We start from the raw sequence: 11,212 nt of genomic DNA, 5'->3' as shown, positions 1-11,212 counted from the left end.
TGTTGTATAAAAACCTCAATGAGGTACTGGAAAGAAACAATTTCTTTATACGTTTTCCAAAATCAGTTTAAATTTGTAGAACAAGTATAAACATGGCTTGCGTTTGAATAAGGTTAAAAATGTTTTTGAAAAGTAGGCTGGCTGGAAACTGATGCCTTAAATTTTAAGCATTTCTAAGTAACTAATTAATTATTTAATTAATTAATTTTCGTTAAAGAAAATGAGAGTTATTTTTATTTTTAAATACTTGTATAAATGCTTAAATTTACCCATAATTATTTGTATCTTCTTTACTTCTAATTATTTGTATTTATCATTGGTGAATAAAGATCCTCTTAAAAGTATTGAATGTCTTCAAATTTCCTTTTTCTCTCATTTGCTTTTCTGGTGATGTCAAAGTTCATAGGTCTCATCTCATTTAAATTTTTTATTTTTTTGGACCCCCCCATCCTAAGGTTTAAATATTAGTTCCGAGCGATTTTTTTCAAGAGCCGCCGTAGCGCAGCGGGCTAGCTCACAGCCCCCAGAATCCTGGGGCTGTGAGCCGGGTGGGTTCAAATCCTCTCCAGGACCCTTTTACCATTAAAATAAAGAATTTTTTTAAATTCTAGTAAAAATGGGTAGGGCTTGAACCGGGGACCTTCCACTCTGTAAGCACTCTCTCTCTCTGCTGCGCTACTGAGCTGTTATAAAAATCTAACGGTTTTTGGAGTGATGAATTTACCGCATTTGGACTTAGAAAATTTTTCACAAATTTCTCACCAAAAGTTTTGCCTGGCTCAAGCCTTGGATTTCTAGCTGATCTGAGGGTTGACCAAGGGCCTTGCTGGCTCAGATTTCTCGGGGCTGAGGGGATGGAGGGCTAAAAGGCAGTCAGTAGAGCTGGGCTGCTGATGGGACTGGAGTTCTTTAAGGCAGTCACTGGAGGTGGGCTTCTGAGGGGCTGGAGGGTTGGATGGCAGTCACTGACTGATCTGAGGGTTAGGGTTGGGGTCTTGGAGGACTGGATGGCTGGCAGTGATGTTGGGCTTGGAGAGTTGGGGTTAGGGTCAGGGCTGGATGCCTGACAGTGGGGTTGGGCTGCTGAGGGGCTGGAGGGTTGGATGGCAGTCACTGACTGATCTGAGGGTTAGGGTTGGGGTCTTGGAGGACTGGATGGCTGGCAGTGGTGTTGGGCTTGGAGAGTTGGGGTTAGGGTCAGGGCTGGATGCCTGGCAGTGGGGTTGGGCTGCTGAGGGGCTGGATTGATGGTACTGGACTAGGGTCTGGGATGTTTCTGTAATAAACTGGAATTTGGTGATTAATTCAAATGTATAAATTGAGTGTTATATGGCAGTCGCTTTGGTTGGGACTGCATGGCTAGTAGTGGAGTTGTGCTGGGAGGGCTCGCGTTAGGGTTAGGGTACGGGCTCGCATTAGGGTTTTTAGGGTATGGCTTGCGTTAGGGTTAGGGTACGGGCTCGCATTAGGGTTTTTAGGGTATGGCTTGCGTTAGGGTTAGGGTACGGGCTCGCATTAGGGTTTTTAGGGTACGGCTTGCGTTAGGGTTAGGGTACGGGCTGGATGGCTGCGGGGAAGGCTTCCGAGGAACGAATGAGGCTGCTCCAGACTTAAAATATTTTACGCAGTTGTTGATGAAGGTTCGGTGACCATATTTTGTAACGCAATTTTAAAGGGTGGTTATTTAAATCTGAAGTTATTTTTTAAAGGTGTGGTATTTTATTTATTAAAGGTTTGATTAGATTTGGTGTTTAAAGGTTTGGTATTTTATTTATTAAAGTTTGCGTAGGTTTTAAATGTGTTTAAAGGCACTTGTAGGTTTTTTATTTAAATGTGTGGTAGATTATTTATTAAAGGTGTTTTAATTTTATTTATTGTAAGCTTGAATACAGAATTAGTTTTTAAAGGTATATTATTTTATTTATTTACTTGATTTTGGTTTTAAAGGTGTTGTTTTATTTACTGCGGGTTTAACTATAAATTTAGGTTTAAAGGTACATTATTTTATGTATTGATGGTTTCACTAGATTTTGGTTTTAAAGGTATGTTAATTTTTTTATTTATAAATATGCAGTGCTAAATGGCAGTCACTAGGGCTGGTATTTTATTTATTAAAGTTTGCGTAGGTTTAAGATGTGTTTAAAGGTACTACAAATTTTGTGTTTAAAGTTATATGTATATTTGTGTTTAAAGGTTTGGATTTTTATTTATCAAAGTTTTGTAGGTTTTAAATGTGTTTAAAGGTACTTGTAGGTTTATTTATTTAAATGTGTGGTGATGTTTTAATAAAAGGTGTTTTAATTTTATTCATTGCAAGCTTGAATACAGAATTAGTTTTTAAAGGTACATTATTTTATTTATTTACTTGATTTTGGTTTTAAAGGTGTTGTTTTATTTACTGCAGGTTTTAATTATAAATTTAGGTTTAAAGGTACATTATTTTATGTATAGATGGTTTAACTAGATTTTGGTTTTAAAGGTATGTTAATTTTTTTATTAATAAATATGCAGTGCTAAATGGCAGTCACTAGGGCTGGTATTCAATTTATTAAAGTTTGCGCAGGTTTAAGATGTGTTTAAATGTACCATAAAGTTTGTGTTTAAAGGTATAATGTATATTTGTGTTTAAAGGGGTGGTATTTTATTTAAATGAAGGTATGATTAGATTTTGTGTTTTAAGATGTGGTATTTTATTTATCAAAGTTTGCGTAGGTTAAAGATGCGTTTAAAGGTATATATGTAGATTTATGTTTAAATATGTGGTATTTTAACAAAGGTATGACTAGATTTTGTGTTTAAAGGTGTGGTATTTTATTTATTAAAATTTGCGTAGGTTTAAGATGTGTTTAAAGGTACTTTAGATTTTGTGTTTAAATGTATTTGTAGATTTTGTGTTTAAAGTTGTGGTATTTTATTTATCAAAATTTGCCTAAGTTTTAGATGTGTTTACAGTTACTATAGATTTTGTGTTTAACGGTACACATAGATTTTGTGTAAAAAGATGTGGTATTTTATTTGTTAAAATTTGCATAGGTTTGAATTGTGTTTAAAGGTACATATAGATTTGTGTTTAATGGTCAGTATTTTATTTAATGAATGTTTAAGCACATTTTGGGTTTAACCGAGTGGTATTTTGTTTATTTGAATTTGTTTAAAGATACTAGATTTTAAGTTTAAAAGTGTTATTTTATTTATTAAAGCTTTGAATAGATTACAGGTTTGACTATAACTGGAGCTTTTAAAGGTGTTTTTATTCATTTATTGTTGGTTTGACTATAAATTTAGTTGTTTAAAGGCGTGGTATTTCATTTATTAAATATTTGACCAGACTTTGCTGTTAAAGATGTTGTATTTTTGTTAATTGATGGTTCGTTTAAGTAGGTTAATTAATATATCAATGCAGAGTATAACCATAATGATTTACATAGGCCTATAAACTCTAAAATAAAAGGAAAAACAGATTTCTTGCTACATTTATAGAATAATTTTATTCAGGCATATCAAGTTAATAAAAACTACAAAATACTGTCAATACAATTTTTAACATTAATAATAATCCAGATACTACAACTACAAAGTTTAAGAGTAAACTTTTCTGCACTGACGATGTCCAGCGCTTTAAAAAAATATGACACTTTCTTCAACCATTGGTTTTTTTTCTGAACATTTTCAAGCACCATTTTATCTTAGTGATTATTTGGACACATTAATTGTTTTAACTCATATTTTGCAAGTGGTGATCCCCCAGCCCCCCCCCCCAAAAAAAAAAAGTCACAATAGCACACTCAGGGTCTTTTTTCTTTATATTGTTTTACAACTACCTGAAGGGTTTAAAACTGGTTGCTAGACCACGCTTTGAATGAATGAGTTAAAGAAACGTTCCACTCTGCTATTTATAAACTGTTTATCACTTCATCACACTTAGTTGTCAAATTTTGAAGTTGACCCAGAATCGTGACATCACACTAAAAAAAAAAACAGTGTTCCAGAAAAGTTTGCACCTGGTACCATTTTAGGTAAAAATTTGTCTTTTTCTGTTAATTGCCTGTGGCAATAAGTTTATACAAAAATGCCTAGATTCATAATTGAGGTCTATGTCTCTTTTACTATCTCTTGTTATCCCTTTAAAGGCAGTGGACACTATTGGTAATTACTCAAAATAATTATTAGCATAAAACCGTACTTGGAAACAACTTATGGGGAGATGTTGGTAGTAAAAAACATTGAAAGAAACAGCTCCCTCTGAAGTGGAGTAGTTCTTGAGAAAGAAGTAATTTTTCCCGAAATTGATTTCGAGACCTCAAGTTTAGAAGTTGAGGTCTCGAAATCAAGCATCTGAAAGCACACAACTTCGTGTGCCAAGGGTGTTTTTTTCTTTCATAGCTATCTCGCAACTCCGACGACCAATCAAGCTCAAATTTTCACAGGTTTGTTGTTATTTTGTGCATATGTTGAGAAACATCAAGTGAGAAGACTGGTCTCTAATATTTACCAAAAAGTGTCCACTGGCTTTTAAAGGGAACATATACCATTGGGTATTTGGAATGTTTGCTTGTTTTAATCCTAAATCAATGTAGATAAATACAATAAAAACTTTCATTTCAAAAGGGTGGTAGCCTGTTTGAGTCATCGCCAAAAGTCCAGAGCTCTTATGTCCGAAACTGGAAAACACAATCTGAGAAACGTATCCGACAGAACATATCTCAGACTCAAATTTGAGGGATATAAAACTGATATTTTTTCAATATCCAAATCATATCATCATATCATCAAAAGCTACTGCATGTTCTTCGGACTAAGTAAGTTTTTTTTGCCACTAATTGATGAAAGATTACCAAGTATACACCTTCCCTTTAAACTCAACCCTCTTTTGCGCAATTGTGTCCACATTATTTAAAACGCCTGGTTTAATTCTCATAAAGAGGTTGACATTATACACCAAAGTTCGTATATAGGGGCTGCATTCATATCTACTTGATAACGTCCCACATCTGCAACACCATTAAGTGAACCCCCCCCCCCCCCCCCCCCCGGCAACATAAATTAATCTATTGCTTAAAATAGTTCTAAAAATGTGATGTGATCAAGCAAAATGAAATGTTGTCAAACCAATAAAGTTTTGTTTAAACAACACATTTGAATATAGAATAATCTTTGCTTTGTTTTTAAGCCCCATGTTGATACCACATTCATTAGTTACAAAAAATGAAACTGACAACGACAAAAAAGTTTATTGAAAATACATCCGCACATTTTTTTTCCAATGCTACTCTAAACCCATTTTTGATCTTAAGTTGCCAATATAAAATTAAATATATTTTCTCATCTAAATTTACACACACAAAAATGTTTGAGTCACCCCTGTTGGTCTGTTCTAGCTTGTTTCTCGATATTAATATTTCAAACAAACAACTCATTCAGCTTGATCACTTCACAAATGCATAACTGCTATATTACTTAATATAACTACTTATGAAAAGTACATAATTCGTCTGCTCAGAACTATTAAGCCAGTAGTGCAATTTGAATGGGTTTGATGAAACTTCTTTTGCATATTTTGGAGCTCCTGGTAAATGGAAACTCATGATCAAGAATGGTCTTCAAGGCATCAAAAATAAACTTTAAGTTTCTATTTAAAACATTGATTTGTTAATTTTTGTTGAGTATAATTACCTTTTGATCAAAACAAACTGGTAAATGTGTTTATTAAGAGTGGTCTTTCAAGGCATCAAAAAGAAACATTAATTTTCAAGGTAAAACATTGATTTGTGAATTTTGACTTTAGTTTTGAATGTAAACCCATGACATATTGATCAAAAAAACTTGACTTACAATAACTGACCTTATGGCACTGAGCTGGCGATTTATGTGCATGTTATTCATGCATTGGGGATGTACTTGACATGCAGTTATTAACATGCATTACTTTTTTTATTGTTAGTGTAAAAGAAGTAATACAACGCACCTTGCTGTTGTAACTCTTTACACTTCTAAATTAGTGATGGGAAAGGGGCATGTCACTCAATAAAGCAAGCAGCATATCCAAAGATGATTGCCATTCCATTGTTTGTCAGTGATGATGCAATCACAATGTAGAAGAAGAATGGGTTGTGATAAGCAATTGTAGGTCTCAGGAAAATACTTTGTGACTGAGGACTCGTCAAGATACCACACCTATGAAATACAAACAAACGAAATATTTACATTAAAGGTGGTTCTATAATGCTCTGAACATCTTAATTATTACCTGTTTATGCCCAAATAGAAATTGTAGATACCGGTTAATAACTATTTAACATTAAAATTTGCATTTAGTAATAAAGAATTAAGCCCAAATTGCACCTCTCTATTTAAGAAAGTATCATTTGTAATGTGACCTTAACAAACATAATTGTTTCCATGTTGTAGCAGATATTCAGGGCTCAAATTTGATACTATAGACCACAGGTCATAGAAAAACAGAAGACTGCCAGACTTGTCTAGTCAGGGTCAGGAGTTTACTGGCACGAAACTTGAAGTAAGTGGCCTAGGGCCTATGGTCCAGAGTAATATTTGACCCTTCCCCCCCATATCGTAATATGATTTAACATCATGTATCAGGCATGTACCTTCTCAGTGGGATAAGCATCTTGATGACGTGCAGTCCACAGATATCCACTTTATAGCTGGATGGACGGTGCACAGACATCCATTTTATAGCTCCGTGGATTTCAGTTCAGCTTTGCTAGCTCTGTAACAGCAAATACAAAGTATGTAATGTTAAAATAGTGTTACTATGTTAGTGCATGTAGAACTTGACTTAAAATAATCAGAGCTTCATACAGCACTCAAATCCATCACCCAGTGACACACATACCACTCTAACTTTATGACCACTGGTCTCTTGGCCATTTATTTCATTCCGTAAACCATCTCAGATCCCTCCGAAGTATAAAGCTGTAAGGATAGTGAAATTTTAACCCCAACAGACTATAGGTATTTGGCAAAATCATTTAACCATTGCTTCTTCCTTCAGATGGGACGTAAAGCCCTAGGTGCCGAGTGTTGCCTAAAGCATGTAAAAAGAACCCAGTGCACTTATCAAAAAGAGAAGGGGTTGCCCCAGTGTTGGTTTGATTGGCTGCATATTTCCCCTAGCACCTTGTAAACCATTACATGGTGCTAAGTTAAAATGAGTAGGTTTTTTAATTCAAAACGTAGTTCCACATTACCTTGCAGGAAATACCAGTGTTAAAGCACCTTAAGCATCACTGAGTGACGGATGAGCGGCTATAAGAAGCTACTATTATTATAAAGGAGTTTTATTATTAAGGAGTTTTACCTGCAAAGAGAGGAATCCCCTTTAAAGAAGACTGTGTACATCAGATGCATATCATCAGCAGCTTTGTGTCACACATCTAGGCGTACTTGATGATGAATGGATCTCGCTGAAGAGGCAAACTCTCACTCTGCATCAGGAAAACACAAACAAAAAAATTAAAAAATACTTGAAGAAACAGTTATGTTTTGTAATCAGTCCTAATATAACAAGTAATGAAACACCTGTTATTTTGAATGAATTTTTTTTTATACTAAATTACTTAAAATCCTTCACATCTTATGAGTACGAGAAACAAGAGTAGTTTTTCAAACACTTGTTTAATGTATGCAAAATCAGTTACAAATTAATTGCAAAATGAAATTATGTGTGGAATTTCCACCTGTAATTTTCAAAAAATGTGCACATAGGTTGAAAAACTAAATTAATTTCCACTGATTTGCAAATAAAGTACATGACATAAAGATGGTATGATATGAAAACAGAGGGTTTGAATCCTGGTCGGGACACCGTGTGCCCTTGTGAACTTAACCATATTTGCTTTGTTAAAAGCTGGGAATGTACCAGATGTGCATTCTGCTCTACCAACCAGGCTCCCGAGTGGATGATACCCATGGCTTCACTATGGGCCAAGAAGGGGATATAACCGTGTTTCAGCCCAAGAAGTAGGAGTTAAAGTACTCCTGGTGACAGTTAGGTGTAGCCCTTGATTACAGTGGTCGTCCATGGCCCAGGGGTGAGAGTCATTACTAACAAAAAAGTCTGAAACTTGGATACAAATTCAAAGGTATGTTGAAATGATGGCATTTCTACCGTTTGGTAACCCCTGGGGTTATAGATTCCAAGGAGCTTTTGGAAACAGTATCCAAAGCACTAGAGAAGTAGACCAATGAGCAGGACTTTTATTTGTTGAAAAAATATTGTCTGATTTTCTTCACCAGGCCGACATAAAAAGGTTCGAAATTCAGCCAAAAGTCTGAACAATCTCATCTCTGATGGCATTATGATGTGAGGCAATCTCTCATAAAAAAAAGATTCCTCAACCGACAAAATCTTGTAATAATTAACGATTTATAAACATTATTTACCTGCTTAGGAGAAGGCATCATTGACGTTGAGCATCAAGTACAATGCATCTACTTTTGAAGAGGTGGATGTCCTCTGACAATAACTCTGGCATCACTCTATGACTGACCTATGCAAACAAAATAAAAGCAACACTTTGTAAGAGGGAGTGTTTTGTTGTTTTCCTCCTATTTCAGCAACACTTTATAATGCTTGGACCACAAAGAGGGCGCCCTACCAGCCATCTAAAAAAAAATTGCTTTATCTTACGGCTGTATTGCAAAATTAATTCGGACCCAAGTTTTGGTGTTTACGCAGCACAGTGTGGCTTTGATACCTGGGGTGGATTTCACAAAGGTAGTCCTAACTTAGGACTAGTCCTAGGCAATGCTAAGAGATAGGACCAGTCCTAAGTTAGGATGAGTTACTGGTCCTAACTTAGGACCAGTCCTATCTCTTAGCATTGCTTAGGACTAGTCCTAAGTTAGGACTACTTTTGTGAAATCCACCCCTGGTCATGACATTTGTGCACTTTAGAAAGGCACTCAGATGTAAAAAATTGCGAAGGTAGGGCATTCTGCTCCACTCCAGCCTGCTAAATCCACATGGACTGTGCAGGGGAACACTGTTTCAGCCCCAGGAGCAGGTGGCAATGTGCCACTAGATGCAGCCCAAATCAATGTAGCCCTCACCTTTTGTTTGTTGTTTGTTTGTTTGTTTGTTTGTTTAGATGATCTTCCCATCAAGGGAACTCGGCAAACTCCCACGAGGGGATACAAACACCAAGCTGGCAACAACCAATCTCTCTCACAAACATTGGTTTAACGTCTATGATTATGAGTTGCATAAACTCAAGAAATTGTGATTCAGTAACTAGACGACAATAATTATTCTTGTCATTGTGTAATCAGTAGTTAGCTGGGGGATTCGAACCCACAACCTTGTGATTGCAAGTCCTACAGTCTAACCACTTGACCACGGTGACCATTGAATTGGTCATCAGGCTTTGTGATGTTAGGCAATCTCTTACTTATTATAATGTAAGCATATTTGTAGTACACAACAGAATACAATTTACAAAGTACAATTTTGTTGCAAAAGTCGTGGGTTTGAATCCCACCAGAGTAATATGCCTGTGATTTTTTCACAGAGCTCGGGAAAGTACTGACTATAGTATACAGTCATGACATTGCTAACAGCAACACACAAAACCAAAATTAATATTTTGTTTCCCGATGCAAACTTCCATCTCTTAAACCAAGTAGTTTTCGTCTTTGTTCATTGTTTTGTATGTACATGTACGTAATTGCGGAACGTCCTCCGGAAACTGAAACACAGGTGCACACACCTGCATGGAGTGTTAAAAGTGTCAGTGCAAATTGTAACTGTTTGTAAGGGATTCTCTGTAAATTCTCTCTGTGAAAATCATTTTAAATCAAACAAGCAATCCCACAAATAGATTGTTAACTCACCCATCGCACCTTTGTAGTAAATTTGTCCTCAGATCTGCAGTAAAACCTGGACTTGTTGAAGAGTAGTGGCCCTTGACATCTGCACGTCTTCCGTCTTGTCTTCTAAATGTGCGTCAACGACACAGCCGACCTGTCACATGACGATCAACCCCCCCCCCCAGCTTTCAGTACTAATTTGCATAAAGGCCGAAAACCCTCTCTCAAAACAAAGCAAATTCATGTTTTTTAATGGTATTTAAGGGAAAATACCTCTCTAGAGAAAAGTCATCTGAATTTAATGACTCTTCCTGTTATTAATAACATTATTGTTTTGATAAAAGTTGCGTTATGCGGATGAACATTTTTAGCAGTAATCATTGTCGTTGTAGTTTGTTTACCCCATTAAGATGTGTGCATCCGCAGTCTCTAGTCTTTGTGCACAAAACGATCGGGCGCACTATTTTTGATGCGCTCACTGTAGAGATTTGCTCCTGGAGAAAGAAACAGCGTCTTTGGAAGAAGGAAATCGCCAAACATCGCCCCCAAAACCGTAAAAACAGAATGAAGAAACTCAGAAGGTTTTAGGCAAGTTTTTTCTTGACATTCTTAAGAAACTTTGCCAATAATTTGTGGATTCTTTTCTTGGGTTTTGAGAATGTTTATATGACCTTTAGACGGGGTCGTTTAAAGGTCATCTAGAGTTCAAGTTTGCCATACCAAAGATACTATATACTTACGTATTGTGGAGACGGGAGGTGAGGGGGTGGGAAGGGGCCTGAGGGACCACGGTTTCTCCTCAGTAAATGATCATAAAAGACAGAGTTAGAAGGTGCTTTAATTACGACTAATCAATATTTCATAACCTCAATGAGTTGGGATGACCTATGACTTTTGGCGACTTTCTCATGAAGTAGTTCTTCTGCATTCCTTGACAAGGCACGACAGGGCAGTGTAAAAAATTGCATCTTCTATTGCCATCTGAGATACATTTTTCAAGTTCAAATTTGTAGGTAATGTGTTCCAACAAAATAAGAAAGAAAAGGAAGGACAGAGTCGTTTAAAAATTTTTTGGTAACACAAAATTCTAATAATAAAACAAAATAAATCTAAATTTTCCGGGCAAGTCCAATTTAAGTGAAACGAATGGTCCCTTTTCATAAATGGTATAGATGTTGGAGACAACAAACCACATTTTGACCAACAGATATGACTTACAAAAGAAAAACCATGTTTTATTTACAATTCACTCCTGTGAAACATCACAAGAACAGCCAAATATCATAGTTTGTTACAATAACAATTGCTATGGAGATATATACAATTTACATAAATGAAAGTTTGCAATTATGATATTAATAGTTCAATATAATAAAGCCTG

At 35.8% G+C, this 11,212-nt stretch overlaps 1 long non-coding RNA gene across 2 annotated transcripts; it reads right to left on the bottom strand.

Moving 5' to 3' along the window:
- Positions 1 to 5,084: 5,084 nt before the first annotated feature.
- Positions 5,085 to 9,963, bottom strand: LOC139938670 (uncharacterized). Of its 2 annotated transcripts, none has more exons than XR_011786189.1 (5): positions 9,865 to 9,963; positions 8,407 to 8,513; positions 7,322 to 7,448; positions 6,609 to 6,730; positions 5,085 to 6,174 (listed from the first exon to the last, which is right to left on the bottom strand). It is a non-coding gene; the product is annotated as an uncharacterized lncRNA (long non-coding RNA). The 2 variants fall into 2 exon arrangements; XR_011786188.1 differs by having other exon boundaries at positions 9,856 to 9,956.
- Positions 9,964 to 11,212: the final 1,249 nt, after the last annotated feature.

Source organism: Asterias amurensis, chromosome 6, assembly GCF_032118995.1.
Source record: "Asterias amurensis chromosome 6, ASM3211899v1".
Taxonomy (NCBI): Eukaryota; Metazoa; Echinodermata; class Asteroidea; order Forcipulatida; family Asteriidae; genus Asterias; species Asterias amurensis.
Note: the sequence above shows the minus strand (reverse complement) of the source record. Positions and strands in the feature narration are given on the sequence as shown.